General features: G+C 52.2%; 1 protein-coding gene and 1 pseudogene across 2 annotated transcripts in view; one reads left to right on the forward strand and one right to left on the reverse strand.

Annotated features, from left to right (window-relative positions):
- LOC127682456 (high mobility group protein B1-like) lies at positions 1-1,068 on the reverse strand (annotated as a pseudogene).
- A 16,130-nt stretch (positions 1,069-17,198) lies between these two features.
- Positions 17,199-19,239, forward strand: part of Myh14 (myosin heavy chain 14) — a 60,824-nt gene continuing 58,783 nt past the window's right edge. For both annotated transcript variants that reach the window (XM_052164097.1, XM_052164104.1), the window contains exon 1: positions 17,199-17,250. The gene's annotated coding sequence lies outside the window, so the exon portion shown is untranslated. The remainder of the gene's footprint in view (positions 17,251-19,239) is intronic.

Genomic DNA, 19,239 nt, shown 5'->3' on the forward strand with positions numbered 1-19,239 from the left:
CAACTGAAGATGAAAAAAAATATAAAACCCAAAAATAAAACCAAAAGGAAGAAAAAAACAAAAACCAAACTACTGTCCCCATATATCACTAATTTGAGCTGTGCATCAACAAGAACCTGCTTTAAATTTCCATGCCAATTTACAACCTCCAGACTGTACCAGGCAAGGCTATTGAAAATACCACCAGGACAGGGCTCTCTAAAGACACATTCGGTAGTGTGTTAACTATACAAAAAAAAAAAAAAAGGACACGTTACAGTTTAAAAACAAATCTTACACAGCCTTACATTTCAATTTTTTTCTTTAAAAGGAATGAGTTGTGTCCAGGGTAAAACGCTTTATAGACAAGAAAAAAAAAAAAAAACTGTGCTAGAACTAACTTCATCATCATCTTCTTCATCTTTGTCTTCCTCCTCTTCCTCCTCCTCCTCCTCTTTCTCTTTCTTCTTTTTCTAGATCTTCTCAGCCTTGGCCGCCCCCTCTTTCACTGCTTCCGGTTTTCCTTTAGCTCTGTGGGCAGCAATCTCCTTCTCATACTTTCCTTCCAGCTCGGCCGCCGTCTCACAGGGCTGCTCATCAACCGCTGCGGTGCTGCTCCACATCTCTCCTGGTTTCTTCGCAACATCACCAGTGGATAAGCCAGGACGCTCGCCTTGATTTAGGGGCGGCGCTCAGAACGGACCGAGAAGGCGGCGAAGGAGGCCTCCTGGGTGCGTTGGGGTCCTTGGACTTCCTTTTGGTCTCCCCTTTAGGGGGGATGTAGGTTTTCACTTCTCTTTCATAACGAGCCTCGTCAGCCTTTGCCACGTCTTCCAATTTCCCCTTTTCTTTAGCAGACATGGCCTTCCGCCTCCCTGAGCACTTCTTGGAGAACTCTGAGAAGTTGACGGAAGCATCCGCGTGCTTCCTGTGCCCCTCCCGGCACGTTTGCGCAGAGAATACTTATGAGGACGTTTTGCCTCTCGGCTTCTCAGGATCTCCTCTGCCCATGCTTAGTTGATTTTCCTCCGCGAGGCACAGACTCGTCCGGTGCCCGTCCAGCTCCCACTTGCTGTGGAGCTCAATGTACTGCAGTGGCTGTCAGATTTACTTTTTATTTTATGTGTGTGGGTGTTTTGCCTGCTGAGCCATCTGTGCGCCATGTGCATGCAGTACTCACTGAGGCCAGAAGAGGGCATCAGTTCCCCTGCGGCTGCAGTTACATGGGTGCGAGCCGCCATGTGGGTGCAGGGGACTGAACCCAGGTACCCTGCGAGAGCAGCTGGTGTTTTTAAATCCTTGAGCCTCATACTTCCATTTATTTTTAGTCACCGTCTCATGTAGTCCAGGCTGGCCTCTGAATCTCCGTATAGCTCAGTGGGTAAAGCTGCTCACTGCCGAGCCCAGCCCTGGGTTTCCACTTGCGAAGGAGGGCAATAGTGCAAGTCGCCCCCACCCCGGTTTTTTTTTTAATAAATAAATGAACATATTTTTAAATTTTATTTATTTTAAACATTTTTCACATTTATTCATTTCTATTCGTGTTGAAGGGGGTTTGGGGGAGGCAGACAGACCAGAAAGTGTGTGGAGATCAGAGCCGTCCCACCAGCCCTAACTCAACATTTCCCAAGACAGCACCGCCCAATGGTGAGCTGAGCGCTCCGTCACCTGCCCGCTGTTCCCCTCTTTTTAAAATATTTTTTTATATTTGGATTTTGAGACAGGGACTCCTTATGTTGCCCAGGCTGGCCCCAAACTTACAGCAATCCTCCTGCCTCAGACACCTAAGTGCTGGCATGAGAGGCCTGAGCAGTACACAACGCTTATACTTTTTTTTTTTTAATGTTAGCGCAGTCATTAGAAGGATACGAGTTCAAATCCCAGATATGACGCTTAGTTGGCTCTTTGTGAGCCGCCATTACCTAGGTCTCCTGCCACATGTAACTAAGTACCTACGCTGTGTCAGGCCCTTTCCAGGATGCGGTGACTCCATCAATTAAGAATTTCCCCTGTCAGGGGTGGTGGTGCATACCTTTAATCCCAACATTTAGGAGGCAGCGGCAGAGGCAGGTGGGTCTCTGTGGATTTAGGGTCAGCCTGATCTACATAGACAGTTTCGGACCAGCTAGGGCTACACAGCAAGGCCTTCTGTGTATGTAAGGCGGTCACGCTTCCGTAAGGAAGACTGGCAGGTGTTGGAAGCTACCCGCAGACAGGCTGGCGTGTGACCCACAACTTGGTGCCGACGATCAGAAGAGTCCTGGTGGGGGCTTCTCAGAAGGAGGGGTACGGTGTACGCTGAAGGTTGGAAGGAGGCGAAAGGGTCCGGCAAAGGCAACTGCTTCTGTAGAGACGAGCGTGTTCCCAGAATCAGGAGAAAGCGCCGGGGCAGTGCTGGGTACCGGGGAGCCGCAGGAGGCTGGACCCACGAGGCAGGATCAGGCCTGGGTTTAGAAGGACGGAGGCTGAAACCAGATGGGAGAGTCTTGAACCTGAGAAGGGAGCAGCAGGTACACTTAGTTACCGGGCTGGGCAGGGAAGGGCAGGAGGAAAACCAGACGTGTTTGTGTCCTCCACACTGACGGCCAAGAGGACACTGGCATTGAGAAGAATGGCCGGGGTCCCTGTCTCGGCAGGAGCGTGCGCTTCCGAGAAATTGTCCTAGGGATGCCTGGGGCCCAGGGCCAGGGCTCAAACGGTTAACGCCTCTGCGGTCTGGAGAAGGGGCTGTGGGATCGTGACAGGCAGGTGCCCGGCTTAGTAAACACTCATTACCGGGCAGGCAGCCATCTCCGCCCTGGCCAGTTAATCTCCTTCTCTCCCGGGTCCTCCCCCTACTCCAGTAATAGGAATGCAGGGTTTTCCTGTAAAACCTCATCTGTGTCTTCTCAGGGCAAAGTGGTCACTGCAATGGACAGGCCTCTCCTCACCCCTGCTCCCCAAGACTGGTGGAATATCCGTGAGGATGGAAATGTAGGATATCCATTCTACCAGCATGGAAGCTACCAGCCTTGCGGGGCCCTGGGTGACCTAACAATGTGGCTGATAAGACTGGGGATATCGGTCCACACCCCTCCCCCAGCCAGGTCTCATACTAGGACGGAACCACAGGCGGCTGGAACCAAGGACAGCTCACACCGGTTTCCCCTGTGTCCGCAGCTGCTGCCGTGTACGGTCTGCTTTAGATTCGTTAATTACACACCCGCCTTATCCACACACTCCACCTGCATTCCATCCAGAACCCGGGATCTTCTAGAGGCCCTGGGAATGCCAGCCACTGTGCCAAGCCACGGGGGAGCCCAAGGCAGGCTACACTTGAAACGGGCATAGACATAAATAAACAAGACTCGAAGCTGAGCAGTCCCAGAAGGCTTCCTGGAGGAGAGGGCCTGCAGCCAGGTCTTCCCAAAGCTCCGAGGCTGATCGCAATACAAATGGAGTTGGAAGGGCTGGAGAGATGGCTCAGTCGTTAAGAGCACTGACTGCTCTTACAGAGGTCCTGAGTTCAAATCCCAGCAACCACATGGTGGCTCACAACCATCTGTAATGGGACCCGATGCCCTCTTCTGGTGCGTCTGAAGACAGCTACAGTATATATATGTAAATCTTAAAAAAAAAACAAACAACTCCCCCCCAAAAATCCCAAATGGAGTTGGGGATGTGGCTCAGTGGGTGGAGCACTCGCCTAGCAGGCACACGGCCCTGGGTTTCATCCCGATGCCCGCGTAAACCAGGCGTGATGGCGGACATCTGTCATCCCAACAGGTGGGACGTAGAGACAGGAGGATCAGAAATGCAAGGCCATCCTCAGCTGACAATCTGAGGCTATGAGACCTGAGCAAGGCAAACTGAAGGACAGAAGCAGAGACAAAGGGGGCGTGGCGGGGCGTGGCGGGGGCGTGGCTAGGGAGAAGGCTCCATGAGTTAGGAGAGAGGTTGACAAGCCATACACGGACTCCGTGTTTGCAGTGCCTCGGACCAGATGTAGATGGATCGATTAGCTTTTTGACAGCTCTGTCTGTGTGATGGATGCTTTTCTAATCACTTCTGCACTTCCGCCTCCTGGGGAGCCTAACGCACCGCTCTATTCCTGTCACACAGGCCCTTCGGGGAAGGACTGGAGTCTGGGATGCATCTGAGCGAGGGGGGGGGGGTCTGTGGTGCGGAGAGAGCAGCGGCAGGGAACTGCATGGGTGCAGCTCCTGCCACTCGTCCACCTCATTCTCTTCCTCTGTTGTTTATGGTCCCCAGTGAGACTCCCTCTCTCCTCGTGCGCTCCCCAACGTGCGGTCCCCTTAGGCCTTCACTGTGCCCTGGGCCACACCTAGCTTGTGAGCCACAGCATCTCGTTGTATAATTCCAGCACCTAGGTTCTCCTAACAGCCTATGTCCTTAAACTTGAGCTGTAGGCCTGCCCAGTCTCATGTTGTTGCCTGTGACAGTACATTTTCACGAAGCCTTCAGGGGACTACATGGAATTTCAACTCATTCAATTATTTACTTGTTCGTTGTAGAAAGCTGAGGATCGAACCCAAAGCTCTGACATAAAAGCCAGGAGCTCTACCACTGAGCCACGCCCCCAGCCCCTCACTGGGGGATTCTAGGCAGAGGCTCTACCACTGAGCCACGCCCCCAGCCCTTCACTGGGGGATTCTAGGCAGGGGCTCTACCACTGAGCCACGCCCCCAGCCCTTCACTGGGGGATTCTAGGCAGGGGCTCTACCACTGAGCCACACCCCCAGCCCCTCACTGGGGGATTCTAGGCAGAGGCTCTACCACTGAGCCACGCCCCCAGCCCTTCACTGGGGGATTCTAGGCAGGGGCTCTACCACTGAGCCACGCCCCCAGCCCTTCACTGGGGGATTCTAGGCAGGGGCTCTACCACTGAGCCACGCCCCCAGCCCTTCACTGGGGGATTCTAGGCAGAGGCTCTACCACTGAGCCACGCCCCCAGCCCTTCACTGGGTATCCTAATCAGGTGATCTACGGCTGAACCAAGCCCCAAGCCTTCTTTATACTTTCTGTTTTGAGACAGAGCCTCGCTAAGTGGCCCTGGACTTTGATTCTCTCTGTAGCCCAGTCGGGGATTAAACTTATGATGCTCCTGCCTCAGCCTCCCAAGTAGCTGGGATGTCATCCTTTGACACGTGACCAGCCTATGAAACTGGCGAGCAAAGCTTATTAACTTGTTTCTGAGACAAGGTCTCTGAAACCTTGCCCAAGCTGTTGTCCAAGCTGACTGAGTGCTGGGGTGACAGGTGTACACCTCACATGTGACATCTATTTGATTGTGTCACTTCCCCAAGGAGCTGAACCCAAGCTGCCTCCTCACCCACAAGGCCGCTTGAGCGGGGCTGCTGTCCCAGAGTCCTCCTCCTCCTCCTTTGGAAGCTGCTGCTGTGTCCTGGGACGCATACGTCGTTCACGCTCTCCTTGCCTTTCATTGTTTACAGTGGATTTTGAAACCTTAGCAACATTCCGGCCCCAGAGAAGGGTGGAGGAGGGGACAGCGGCCCCAAGGGCCAAGAGTCCAGAGACATGAAGGACAGGTGAGCCTCTTGAGGGGCGGAACCTCTCCAGACTCACGGCGCCATGACTGTTCTAGTGTCTTCTCCCTCAGAAGGAGACAACACTGTGGGCAGCGTTAAACGACACCTATTAAGATCGTAACTGCCTTTGGCCAAGCGTTGGCCCTGTTTCTTGTATCAGGACATAGGAAGTGGGGTGTTCGCCATATTGCCATCTGTAAAGGAAATGAAATACGCAAAAGCCACTCCCGGCTCCTCCCAAGTGAGACATAGAGATGGAGAGAGGGACGGAGGTCACGGAGTACTACGCAGGGAGGAGGGGAGGAGGGGAGAGGTGGTGCACGCCTTTAATCCCAGCACTCAGGAGGCAGAGGCAGGCGGATGTCTGTGAGTTCGAGGACATCCAGGGTTACACAGATGTTGTAATTCCGTAGCTGCCTGCAGCTACTGCAAACTGTTCTGGAAGAGAAGCTGAGGGACGGATGGGGAAACGGTGAAAAGAAGGAGGCCAGGACGATAGTTTACCGATCGAGGCCCCAACTTTAATGGCGATCAGACCATTTAACAGTCTGGGCAGCCCCTCCTCCCAGACTCAGGGCTGAGTTCCGGGGAAGTCATCTGGGGATTCTTGGCTCCACTGCTCAGGCAGCTGGGTGGGTCACCTGCTTAATTCAGGAATTGGTAGACCTGGAGGAACAATGAACTTCACCTTCACTCTGAGCCCTGCACCCTAGGTGGAGCAGGATCCTGACTAGCACAGGAATCCCTGCTCAACAAAGTCTGGGAGAGGACGTTCACCTTGATCAATGTGGAGTTCCTACCAAGTGGCATGACAGCCCGTTATGGCTCTGTGCATACAGAGAAACCCTGTCTTGAAAAAAAAACAACAGAACCTTGACCTAGCCGTTTCACAGCCAGGAGCCAGCACAAGAGAACTGCAGACTCCACTCAGGTGATGGAAAGCAACAGAGGTGTTTTCCTCAGCCATTCCAAGCTTCAGTCCACGATTCTGGAGAAATTTTGTCAGGAACTCACAGATAGTCACCCTGGTTCACAGTGGAAGGTAGGGAGAAGCGAACGCACCCACCGCCTGCTTGTTTGTGCACACCCAGTTTTCATCACTCATACAGGTCAGGGTTCCCCGCCTAGGGAACAGCGCCACCCACAGTGGGCAGGGCTTCCTGAACCAATTAGCAAGCATAAGAACCGACCTGCTCTGGACCATTCCTCAGCCGAGGCTGTCTTCTCAGGAGGCTCTGGCTTGTGATGTTAGAGTGAGACTTGCGCCACAGGGATGCTGGCGAGAGAATGTGCTCCAGGTAGCAGGGATGGGTCTATGCAGGGGCCCTAGGTGTGTGTGAGGAGGAACTACAAAGAGGCCTGTGTACTCACGGCAGAGCCAGAAGGGGAAGATGGCAGAGGTGAACTTGAAGATGACCGTGGGCCGTGTCCAGCGGGGCCCTTTGGCCTGACTGAAGACTGGGGCAGAAGGAGGACTCAGTAACTAGGGTGTTGGGCAACTTGGGTTCCAACAGGACAGCTCAGAGTGCCTTGTGGGGAGCAGACATGGCCAAAGGCAGGTGCAGGAAGTGACAGTGGCCTGGAGGAAGGATGGGTAGAAGTGACAAGCAGGGCTGGGTGTGGCTGTGTGGTGAAGGTCAACTGCGGGTATTGTAGACGGGCGGACATAGGGGCTAAGGTATTAAGAGACATTCAGCATGACAGGAAGGGGTCTCTGTTCCTTGTTTATTGCTATAACAAATAGTCACAGGCCAGGGGAATCAAGCGGAAAGGTTTTCCTCTTCATGGGGTTCTGAGGGCAGGAAGCCCAGTATCACGGTCCTCGGTTTCAGTGACGCCATCACATGACAGTGTACAGTGCACCACATAGGAGCCAAGGCTGGAAAAGAGTGTGTGTGTGTGTGTGTGTGTGTGTGCTGTATGACAACCCCTGCATGGGCTAGCCTGCTCTTTCAAGATGACTCTAGGCTATCCAACCTGGAGAAGTGGCCTACTCACAGAAAATGTGATTTCCTTCAAGCTAATTATCCAAACTCGCATGATAAGTAGTTTTTTGCAGGATAATTAGTTCTCTCTGAAGATGACTTATCTGCCCCTGTGATTGTTAGCCTGCATGATCCATACGTAGTTTGCTGGGAGGCTAATCGGCCCACTCCTTTGATCAGTGTGATCCTGAGACAAGCAGCCTCGGTTTCTCTACAATTAGTCCACTCTAGTGATAGTGCATGTTCCTGGGATAGCTGATGGGCCTGTAGGATGATTTGCTCAAGTGACACGCCCTGCTCCCCGAGGTACCTGACCATGGTCTGGTGTTAATCCAGCCCCGTGAGTGTGTTTCTTGACACTTCCCCTGATATCTTCAGCGAGGAACATCATCTGGATTTCAGGGACGGGCCAGCAAAAAGGCTCAGCAGGTAAAGGTTCTCGCCTCCAAGCCTGACAAATATCCAGGATCCACAGCGTGGAAGGAGAGAGCGGATTGGCTAGAGTTGTCCTCTGACCTCCACACGCATGTGCTGCACACACATGGACACATACATAAATAAGTAAAAGCAATAAAAATCAAGCCAGGGGCTCTAGAGGGAAGCTTTAGTGGTTGGGAGCACTGGCTGCTCCCCTAGAGGGTCCTGTGATTCCCAGCCCCACGCGGCTTATATCTGCCTGTCACTCCAGTCCCAGGGGCGCCGTCAGCCTCTTCTGGCCTCCATAGGCATCAAGCAACAGGCAAACCATCCACATTAAAAAAATAAACCATTTTTTTAAAAAAAAAATCTTTTAAAACACTAAGTTTAGCCAGATTGGTGGCACATACCTTTAAACCCAGCACCCAGGAGGCAGAGGCAGGCGGATTTCTGAGTTTGAAGCCAGCTTGGTCTACAGAGTGAGTTCCAGGACAGCCAGGGCTACACAGAGAAACTTTGTCTTGACAAACAAACAAACAAGCTTCAGCCTGGGTTTGGGGAGATAATGAAACCATAGCATCCAGGCATGTGGGAAGACGCAGATTCTGTGCCCGGAGCTGTTCATCTGATCCCTCTGGGCAGTGTTTAGGGGAGCCAGGATTTTATGCCCACAGACCACCACCATCAACTGCGCTGGGTTCTCGCCTCTAAGGGCAGAGCTAGTAGGGTCTTGAGACTCCCTGGTTACTATGCCAACCCCGCCTGCCACTCCACCTATGAAGGCTGGTCAAGCCTTGTGCTCCACCAACACCCTTGTCTCCCGTGACGTAGGAGCCTTCACACGCCTGCCTTCAGGCAGCTGAGAGCTCCCAGTGAGCTAGCTCCAGAGCATGAAATATTTAAGACAGCCTGCACTCAGGATCTCCTGGTACAGGATGGCTATCACCAGCTTGCTCTGCCTCAGATAGTAAACACTCAACAAGCCCAAGGTACTATCAGAGGCCCAACGTGCTGGAGAAGCGGGGCGTGCTGGAGAAGCGGGACGTGCTGGAGAAGCTGGACGTGCTGGAGAAGCTGGACGTGCTGGAGAAGCGGGACGTGCTGGAGAAGCGGGACGTGCTGGAGAAGCGGGATGTGCTGGAGAAGCAGGACGTGCTGGAGAAGCAGGACGGACGTGGGAGCGTCACCCACAGGCAGCTAGGTTGCCTCATTGACTGAGGGGGGTTGGGTTTTGTTTTCCTTTTTGTTTGATTTTTGATCCTATTCTGTTGCCCAGTCTGGCTTGGAACTTTGGCTCCTTCTGCCTCCTGGATTTGGGGACTGAAGGTGGGACCACTATCCCAACTTACGCTGTTTTAATTAAGGACCTGGTGCTGGGAGCTGGCTCACACCATGTGACTGGGAGGATTTGACTTCAGATTCTTCAGCACCCATGAACCCAACCAGCCTATTATTCCAGAGCCTGGGAGGTGGAGGCAGGGGGATCAGAATTTCAAAGTCATCATACATTGCAAGTTCGAGGTCAGCCTATGCTATTTGAGATCAGTCTTACGAAACCAAGCCAGTTGTCCAGGCAGTGGTGACCCACCCCTTTGATCCCAGAACTTGAGAGGGAGAGGCAGAGGTTCTCTATGTTCGAGACCAGCCTGGTGTATAGAGAAAATTCCAGGACTACCAGGGTTACACAGAGAAACCTGTCCCCACCCCACCCCCCCAAAAAACCAACAACAACAACAACAAAAATAAAAACATAAAATAAACCAAACCAGTCAAACCATAAAATGAGAGCAGGCAAGGGGTGTCAGGTACTTGGAGGGTGTGTGCGTGTGAGCAGACACTCAGGGAAGATCCCCCAACCCAGAAGGGAAGGAGTGGGGCACTCCCTAGGAGGAGAAGGCAGGTACAGAGGCTCTGAGAAGAACAGAAGCCTGGTGTGTGCGAGGAGAGAACCAGAGGCCAGTGGGGCTGGAGCAGGGTGTGTTCGCGTTTGCTTTCTGTTGCTGCTAGGGTAAAACACCGACCAAAACCAACTTGGCGGAAGAAAGGGTTTATTTGATCTCAGTCCTGTGCCATAGTCTATCATGCAGGGACATCAGGGCAGAAACTCAAGGCAGGAACCTGGAGGCAGGAGTTGATGCGGAGGGCATGGAGGGGTGCTGCTCACTGGCTTGCTCCCCAGGCCTTGTTCACCCCAATTTCTTATGCAACCCAGGACCTCCTGCCCAGGGGCGGCCCCACCCACAGCGCCCAAAGTCCCCTCTTCTCAGTGGCTCAGGTTGACAAGAACTAGCCAGTAAAGGGAGAGAAGAGGCCAGCGAAGGTGAGGGGCACGGACAGCACTTGGTGGCCCCAGTGGAAACCCTGCTAGCTTTCTCAGTGTGACCAGATGGTCCCCGAGATACGCATCCAGAGTGAGAGATGAACAGGACGCGGCCAGGGGCGACCTGCATCCTGACGCCTCGCAGGTAGACAGATTAACAAGGCTTTGTGCTTGCCACCTTCCGAGAGACCAAGACTAGGCTTTCCAGTCTGCGCCCCGAGGGCCATGGTCACCCTGTGTGTATGAATAAAGCTTTATTAGGACGTGAGCTCACCCATCCATTCACTCACCTCTTGTCAGAGCCAGATAGTTATAGGCCAGCTAGACTTATTATGAATGTACTGTCGATAGACATAAGATCCAACAGCCCCCTGCCCCAGCAAGGGAGTTGAAAAAAAAAAACATTAACAAAGACAGCATATGCTATATACACTGGGGAGTCAGAAATCCTGTGACACGCTGTCTCTGCTTTGGTACCCAGAAGAGAGTGTGAGACTCTTCATGGTTTCCAAAGCTTTGGGGAGTCCAGGGTCATGTTGGGAGGAGTCCTTGGGGTTCTGCTTGGTAGAACCCGATGGGTATGAATACCTTTCCCAATCCTTGTGTCAGAGGCTGCTCCCTTGACTCCAGCTCAGATGTGTGGGCCTCGGACAACTGCCTGATCTCCGTCTCACACCTTCGATGCAGGAACCAAATCCTAATGTCTCCTTTTGTCATTCTGAATGAGGTAGCCAAGGCCTCCAGAGTCTCCTCGTTAGAGTCAGGGTCTGTCTTGAAGTGCCGTATTAGTCCCAGGAGCTGCTCAAGGGTGAACCCAGAGTTGCTCTCCGTGGAAGACAGACTTGGACTTCTCTCCATCTCAGTTTCTTCTGTCATGGCTGCGGCTCACTGAGTTCGCTTCGCAGATTAGCTGGGGAGTTTCTAATATCTTGCTTTATGCAGGAAATCTAGTTATCCCCAAATGGGAGCTGTGCCCAGAACATGGTAGGCACTCTAAATATTTCTCTTCGCAGAGCAGGGCCTGCCACTTGTCCCTGAATCACAGGAGGCTGCCAACTCTCTCTGGTCCCGGGGCTACTTCCAGCCCAGAGTCACATGGGCCAGAACAACAGCCAACAACAGAACAACTGTGATCAAAAATAATGCCAGCAGCTCCCGAGCCTTTGCCTTGGAGACCCTTCACAGGTAGAATTACAAGCTCACCCTCAACTCTGTGGGGTCCAAGGCCCCCCACTTTTCCTGCTCATTCAAAACTTTCTTGCACCATGGAATAGCCCATCCACCCCCGACTCCCCATCTTTTCTCCTTTCTGCTTCAGATTTGGGGTGGAGGGGGGCTGTACCAGTTCATCTCTCTAATTATATGTTTTAGTTTCAAAATTAGAATTGATAGGGGTTGGGTTAATTATGATATTTTCAGAAATATTTGAGGCATGCTTGTGTCATATCTAACCTGTGACTCTTGGTTTTTCTGCCCTCTTTCCCTGCACAGAGACCGACTCCCCACTCCCTCCACTCCCCCCACCACCACGCGGGTCCCTGGATGAGGTCTAGGTTATTGAACTGGGCAGCATGGACTTTTCCTCAGTGAACTGTCCTTCTCTTTACTTGTTGAGACAGGGTCTCTCACTGAACCGTCAGTTTAGCTCTCCTGGCTGACTGGTGAGCCCTGGGGACCCTCCTGCCTTTGCCTGCAGGGATTACGGGCTTGCTTCACTACAACTGGCTTCTTACATGGGTGACAGGGGTGTGGGGGAGGAGGAGGGACTGAAAGCCAGTTCTTTGTGTGTGTACTGGAAGCACTTTACTTACTGACTGAGCCATCTTCGCAGTTCTTATTTTTGCTTTTCCTTCCTTTCTTTCTTTCTTTTGTTCTTTCTTTCTTTTCTTTTTTTGCTTTGCTTTCTTTCTTTCCTGTTGTTGTTGTTGTTGTTGTTGTTGTTGTTGTTGAAACAGGCTCTCACTATGTAACCCTGGCTGTCCTGGAACTCACTATGTAGACCAGGCTAGCTTCAAACTCACAGAGATCTGCCTATTGCTGCCTCCTGAGTGCCAGGACTAAATGTGTGTGCCACCACCACCTGGCTGTTTTTTTTTGTTTTGTTTTTTTTTGTTTTTAGGAGCAATATCTCACATAGTCCAGGCTGACCCAGCACTTCCAGGAAGCCCAGGTTGGCCTTGATCTGAAGGTCTTCCTGGATTCACCTCTCAAGTGCTCGAATGGCAGGTTTGAACTGCAACACCCGAACCCTGTCTACTTTTTGTGCTATATAAGATAGTGAAACATATCATGTATGATTCTTATTTGTAATATATCTTCATCTAGAGTCTACCTGTGAGATAGAGCATGCAGCATTTGGTGTTTTGAAGCTGTCTGATCCTTTAACATGATCTGCAGTCCCATCTGTCTTCCCAGAGAACACGATTCCAGTCCTCTTCACAGTCAAACAAAGGTTCATTGTCTATGCCGCATTCTCTATCTGGTCATCTGTCGCTAGACATCCAGGCTGCTTCCACTTCCGGGTTTTTGTGACTGGAGAAGCAGCGAGCATGGATGAGCAGATGTGTCCGAGGTGTGATACTTCACGTGTGGTAGAGCTGCTCGTGTGGGGCTTTTAATTTTGGCTTAGCTCTATGATATAAAAAAAAGTTATTATTTTAAGTGCATGGTCTTTTGGAGGTGCCTCCGTGTTTTGCCTGCATAAGTAAAATCGCTTTATTATGTTATGCCTTTTGTCTGTATGTTTATAAGACATGCCTTTGCTGTGTATGCATGCCTGGTGCCTGCAGAGACCAGTAGAATGTGTTCATTGCTCTAGAATTGGAGTTACAGATGGCTGTGTGCGTCCACACAGATGCTACAATAGAACCCAGGTTTATACAAGAGCAGCTAGTGATCTTAACCTCTAGGCTATCTCTGTTGCCTCTGTTTTTTGTTTTTTAGATTTATTTTTTTTATCTTTATGTGACCCACTCATAACAATGCACACCTTTAATCCAAGCAGAGACAGGTGGATCTCTGTGAGTTTGAGGCCAGCTTGGCCTGTATAGAAAATTCTAGGACAGCTATGGCTACACAGAGAGACCCTGTCTCCAAAACCAAAGCAAAATGTTATGTGTATACGTGTACACATCCCTGTATTTATGTGCACCGTGGGAGCGCAGTGCCCTTAAAGGCCAGAAGAGGGCGCCAGATAACCTGGACTGGAGTTATAGGTGTTTATGAGCTGGAACCCAACCTAGGATCTCTGCCAGAGCAGCAATCATCTGAACAGCTGAGCTATCTCTCTAGTTCCAAGTTTTAGTTTAAAAAACAAACAAACAAACATTTGGGGGCAGAAGAGAAAACTTGGTGGTTAAGAACATGCACTGCTCTTGTAAAAGACCCAGGTTCAATACCCAGGATCCACTTGGCTGAGAACGGTCATTTGTAACTCTAGTTTCAGGAGAGCCGTGTTGTCTCCTGGTCTCTACAGGCACAGCACAAATGTGCTGCAGACATACACCATATACAAACCCGGGCATGCATAAAAATAAGGTTTTTTGGTATGTTTGTGCAGGACAGCCACAGCGACAGTGTATATGTTTAGGGCAGAGAAAACCTTTTAGGAGTCGAGCCTGCTCTTTTACTGTGGGTCAGCAGGCTTGCCAGCAGATGGTTTTCCCAATGGAGTATGCCTGCCTCCCCTCTGTATCTGTGTGTTTGCGTGTGTGCGCATGCGCATTCATGAATGAACGCAGGTTGCAGCGGCGCAGTGTGGAGGTCAGAGGACAGGGTGGGGAGCTGGTCCTCTCCTTCCACCACGTGGGCATCAGGCTTGGTGACACCACGTGCCTGCCCTTGACACCATCTCAGTCCTCATTGCTTTTCTGACCAGGCTTCAGTGTGTAGCACTGTCGGGCCCAGAGCTCACCGTGGGGACCAGCGGGTCTCACTGTGGTGGCCCTCTGCAGCCTTTGCGCCCCGGTGCGGGTGCAGGGGGTTGAACTCGGCCTATGGGGTTTGGCAGTGAGCACTTTCCCCTGGTAAGTCACTTTGCTGGCCCGGTGTTTGTTTCTTGATGAGGGCCATTCAGGGGTGACAAGGAATCTTAAATTCCAGCTCCTGCTGCCTCCACCTCCAACACGCTTGAATTACAGGTGTGTGCCGCTTCAGTTCGTGTGATGCTGGGGACCGAACCCAAGGCTTTGTGCGTGCCGGGCCAGCACTACACCAGTGAAGCCTCAGACCCAGCCCTAGTCTCTCACTTTTGTGTAGTATCTTAGCTCCTTGCTGGCTTTCCCTGAGCCTTCCAGACTACTGCCCAGGTTCTGCAGACCCAGGGCACTCTGAGGACTGGGGTTAAGAAAGCTTTCATGGTCTATTTTCTTCTCCGGCCACACATCTGGGTTTCACTCCCCGTTCCACCGATTTCCCTATTTCAGCTTCTCTGCCTGTGGGGAGCCTCGGAAGGAGAAGATCATCATCACAGACAGCCAGGGGCTCACAATATAACAGGGAGTATTCTGCAAATGATGATGATGATGGTGGTGTGTGTGTGTGTGTGTGTGTGAAGGTCTCTAAGGAGACGTGCTAGGACTTTACCACAAGCACGTATTCTGGCTGGCATGAAGATGGCTGGAGGCTTTAGAGGCAGGGGCATGCTGCGTTTGGACTTGATTCTTTGGTCTTGCCTTATCCCCAGCAGCACAATAGAGACAGGAAGTGATCTCACGGAGGCCGCTAGGTCTGTCTCTGTGCCCACCCCTGTAAAATGCATGTGGTAGCAGGACCAAATGCAGAGAGCCGGTGGGTCTGTGTTGTGGGATTTAATGATCATAGAGAGCCTAGAACTGAGTGTTCTCACTAAATATGAGCAGACATGACAGTAATACAGGCTTGCAGATCAGAGAAAGTCCCCAGCAAAGCGCAGCCCACTAAGCCGTGTGTCATTCCTACACTCTGAAGGTAAAGGCAGAGCGACCAGAAGTTCAGAGTCGCCCTCCCCTTAGGCTCAGCAAGCAGAAGGAATGCCACCGCAGGAACCAGGCCAGTGAAGACAGACGATGACATCACCGGTTGCTAGGTAGACTTAGCCTTGATCGGGTTGGTGATATCCGTACTTGGCAGGTAAGTTTGGTTGGCTAGACACCTGAGCTGTCATTTCCAAATGAACAGCAGAGTGCCAGGATGGCCGAGCTGCAGAACGAAACTCTGTCTCAGAAACAAAGAACCAGGCCTGCAGCCGTGGCTCAGTAATTAAGAGCACTGGCTGTTCTTCCAGGGGACCTGGGTTCAATTCCCAGTACCCACATGGCAGCTCTAAATCATCTGTAACTCCAGTTCCAGGAGATCTGACATCCTCTTCTGGCCTCCAATGGCACTGCATGCACATACATATATGTGGATAAAACAGCCATGCACATTAAAATCACATAACACACACACACATACACACACACACACACACACACACACACAGGAAACCAGCAAACTTAGGAGTCTGTTCAAAGCCTGGGGCAGATCCAAGTGATTTAGGGGCTATAGATCAACAGGAGCTGCGCAGCTGGGAGACAAGGGGTGTGTGTGGCTATGTGGTGATGTGTGTGATGTGTGTGTGTGTGGCTATGTGGTGATGTGTGTGATGTGTGTGTGTGTGGCTATGTGGTGATGTGTGTGATGTGTGTGGGTGTGGCTATGTGGTGATGGCCTTGGAGACTTTGGCATTTATTTATCATTGGTTTGCTGATATATTTATTTTTGCAGTAGTGTGATTTGAATTTAGTGCTTTACAGCTCAAGTGCCCTATAACGGAACCACGTCTTTTTTTAAAAATAGATTTAACTCTTTTTAAAAAATATTTAGTTATTTATTATATGTAAGTACACTGTAGCTGTCTTCAGACAGCCAGAAGAGGGTGTCAGATCCCTTTACAGATGGTTGTGAGCCACCATGTGGATGCTGGGATTTGAACTCATGACCTTTGGAAAAGCAGTCGGTGCCCTTACCAGCTGAGCCATCTCTCCAGCCCAATGGAACCACATCTTGATCCTTCCTTTTGTACTTTGAGACGGGGTCACACTAAGTTTTTCAAATTTAAACACTTTGTTTAAATCCATGACCTTGACTCATTGCAGTCCTCCTGCCTCAGCCTCCCAATGCTAGGATGGTAGGTGTGGTCCTCCAGATGAGGCTGGGGCTTTTGCTTTGTTTTCTGAACAAACAATATTTATAATCTAGGTTGGCCTAGATTTCTTTACATAAGAAGGTTGACCTTGAACTCCCGATCCTCTAACCTCCAGTTCTCCAGGGCTGAAATGATTCGCAGGTACCATCACTCCTGTTTTGCAAGGTGATGGGGTGGAACCCATGGCTTCGTGCATGTTAGGCAAACCCTCTACTGACCATGCCCCAGCCTTAGCCTCAAGATAAGGTCTCAATCGCACCAAGTTCAAGGCTTTATTGAAATTATGTAGTGGAAACGCTTCACACAGCTTTGAGCTCAAAAATGATGATTGTGACCCATCCGCCTGCATTGGGTCTGCTCACGGTCTGCATTCTACAAAAGCGGCCTCTTGGTGTACGTCCGCACGCCGGCTCCCGGGGGACCCAGGCATTCCGGCCTCCCGCCGCCCCCTACGGGTGCGCACAAAGACCTCCATTCATGCCTGTTTACAAAGCAGCCCATTCACCCCGTCCCCTTGAACCGGCAGCTGCTGGACGCTCCCCAAGCCTCTCTATTGGTGCTTCCTGCTGGCCATCAGCCCCGGGCCCCGCCTACTGCCGCACACTCTCGGCCAGGTTCTTTTCCCACGCCTGGCACGCTTTGCCAACTTCTGATTGGTCAGGCGCGTCAGGCGCTCTTTTTGATTGGGCAACACTGAGCCCCAGGGGCGAGGTCGGAGCGGGCCGCAGCAAGTGCTGATTGGCCTGTAATGCCCACCTGTGGGCGGGGCCGTGCAGCGCAGGCCCCGCCTCCTTTTCTGTCCAGGCCGAGGCCTCTGGACCGCCCTGGGCGCCGGTGAGTGTCGGGGGCCCTCCCCCCGTGGTGCGCCCCAAGGGTTGGCCATGATCTGCCAGACCTGGGGAGGCCGGAGCCGGTGGGCCACAAGGGGGAATCCTGGAGAGGGGTGGGTCAAGAATTCAACCTGGGTGCAAGCGACCCCGGGGTCGGGGAGGGGTAAGGGGAAGGTTGTAGTCACCCAGCCTGGGTTCCTTCCTACCTTGTGCCAGGCAACCTGGGGTCATCTCTGAAAGTGTCGCACGGTCTGTTGTGCAGAAGGGGAAACTGAGGCAGTGCTTGGACCATTGCATGATAGAACACCTGAGTCATGGTCTCCAGTGCCCAGCTCCCAGGACTACCCGTGTCAGATATCAGAGGCGGAAAAAGCTGTGGACCGGAGAGAGGGGTCGCGACAGGCAGGGCCAGGGACAAAGAAGAATGTTTGGCTGGGTGTCCCAGTTTGTTTTGGTTTGACTTGGTTTAGTGAGTGTTTTGGAGATAGCTTCTGAACTCACTGTGCAGACCGAGCTGACCTCAACCCCAACCTTCCTGCACTGACAACAGGAGTGTGCCACCAAGCCCAGCCGAGTCCTGTTGGCACACCCTCACGACGGACATGGGCACTTTAAGGTGTAACTAAGCTCCGCTCCAGCGTAGGAGAATGGATTTGAGGCGGGTTGTGTGGTTTCTGTTTCACAGGGAGTGAAGGGCACAGACTGGACCGAGGTGGGGATGCAGGGACCTGGTGTGCCTGGCCCTGTGGGCTTGTTTTTAAAAACATCATAATAGTAATCAAGAGTTCAAGACCAGCCTCAGCTACATGATGAGTTTCAGGCGAGCCTGAGCTACTTAAGACCCTGTATCAGAAAAGCAAAACAGAAAAATAAATTGTTCTATAAGTCATACCTCTTAACACCTCTTAAGCCACAAGTTCATCATAGACAAGGCCACCCTGTGTCTCCTCCTCAATGACCCTTGAAGAGAAGACCCCAGCCTCTGAGGTGAGGCTGGCATAGCCTTTTGACATTTTATCTGAGGATTGGGGTGTCCCACTTCCAGGGTTGAGGAAACTGAGATTCTAAGATTAAAAAAAAAAAAAAAAACCAAAAATGATAGAGATTTTTGTGGATTTCATGAGCCTCAGTTTCTAGCGAAGAAAATGAAGGTTCTGACGGCTACAGAGAGATTCGAACCCTAGTCCTGCTCAGTCGGGCTCTGTGCCAGGCCTTCCCCTTTGCCTACAGCCGCCCCCTTGGCAACAGGCTCCATTTCTGCTGGCTGCGGTGCCAGGCCCCGCCCCCGCCGAGCCTGGCAGGTGTCAGGGGACGTCAGAGCCCGGTCCTGCCTCCCGACGGGAGAGGCCCCACCTCTTGCTGGACCGCAGAGCCGGCCTCACCTGGGTGCTGGAGAGGATCTGGACTCGGAGGCCTCCCCATCTTTACCGCCAGGCGCCCAGGTAGCCTCGGGGTCCGCGGGATAAAGGAGCTGTACCACAGGGCGCTGGGTCAGGAGGAGAGGGCGTTAGGATCCAGGCTCCCGGAGCTCTAATGGCCCGGGTACCCCACATCAGAGGGAAGACGCTGAGCATGGAACCCAGTGTCTGAGGGAGGAGGGCTGAGGTCTGGACCCTAATGTCTGAGGGAGGAGGGCTGAGGTCTGGACTCATGTGGCTGAGGAAGGAGGGCTGAGGTCTGGCCTTCTGTACCTGAGGGAGAAGGGCTGGGGCCTGAACCCTGGGTCTGAGGTAAAAGGACTGGGGTCCTGACCAGTCTAGGTCTGAGGGAGGAGGCTGGGCTGGGGTCAGTAACCCTGGGTTTGTAGGAAGAGGTTGGGTCCTGGACCCCTGAGTCTGAGAGAGAAGCTGGGGTCAGGACCTCTGTGCCTGAGGGAGGAGAGCTGGGGTCAGGACCCCTGTGTCTGAGGGAAGAAGTTGGGTCCTGGACCCTTGAGTCTGAGGGAGAAGGCTGGGGCAGGACGGGATCTCCCCCATTAGCTGAGGTCAAACGC

The sequence above is a fragment of the Apodemus sylvaticus genome, chromosome 1 (assembly GCF_947179515.1).
Source record: "Apodemus sylvaticus chromosome 1, mApoSyl1.1, whole genome shotgun sequence".
NCBI classification, from domain to species: domain Eukaryota; kingdom Metazoa; phylum Chordata; class Mammalia; order Rodentia; family Muridae; genus Apodemus; species Apodemus sylvaticus.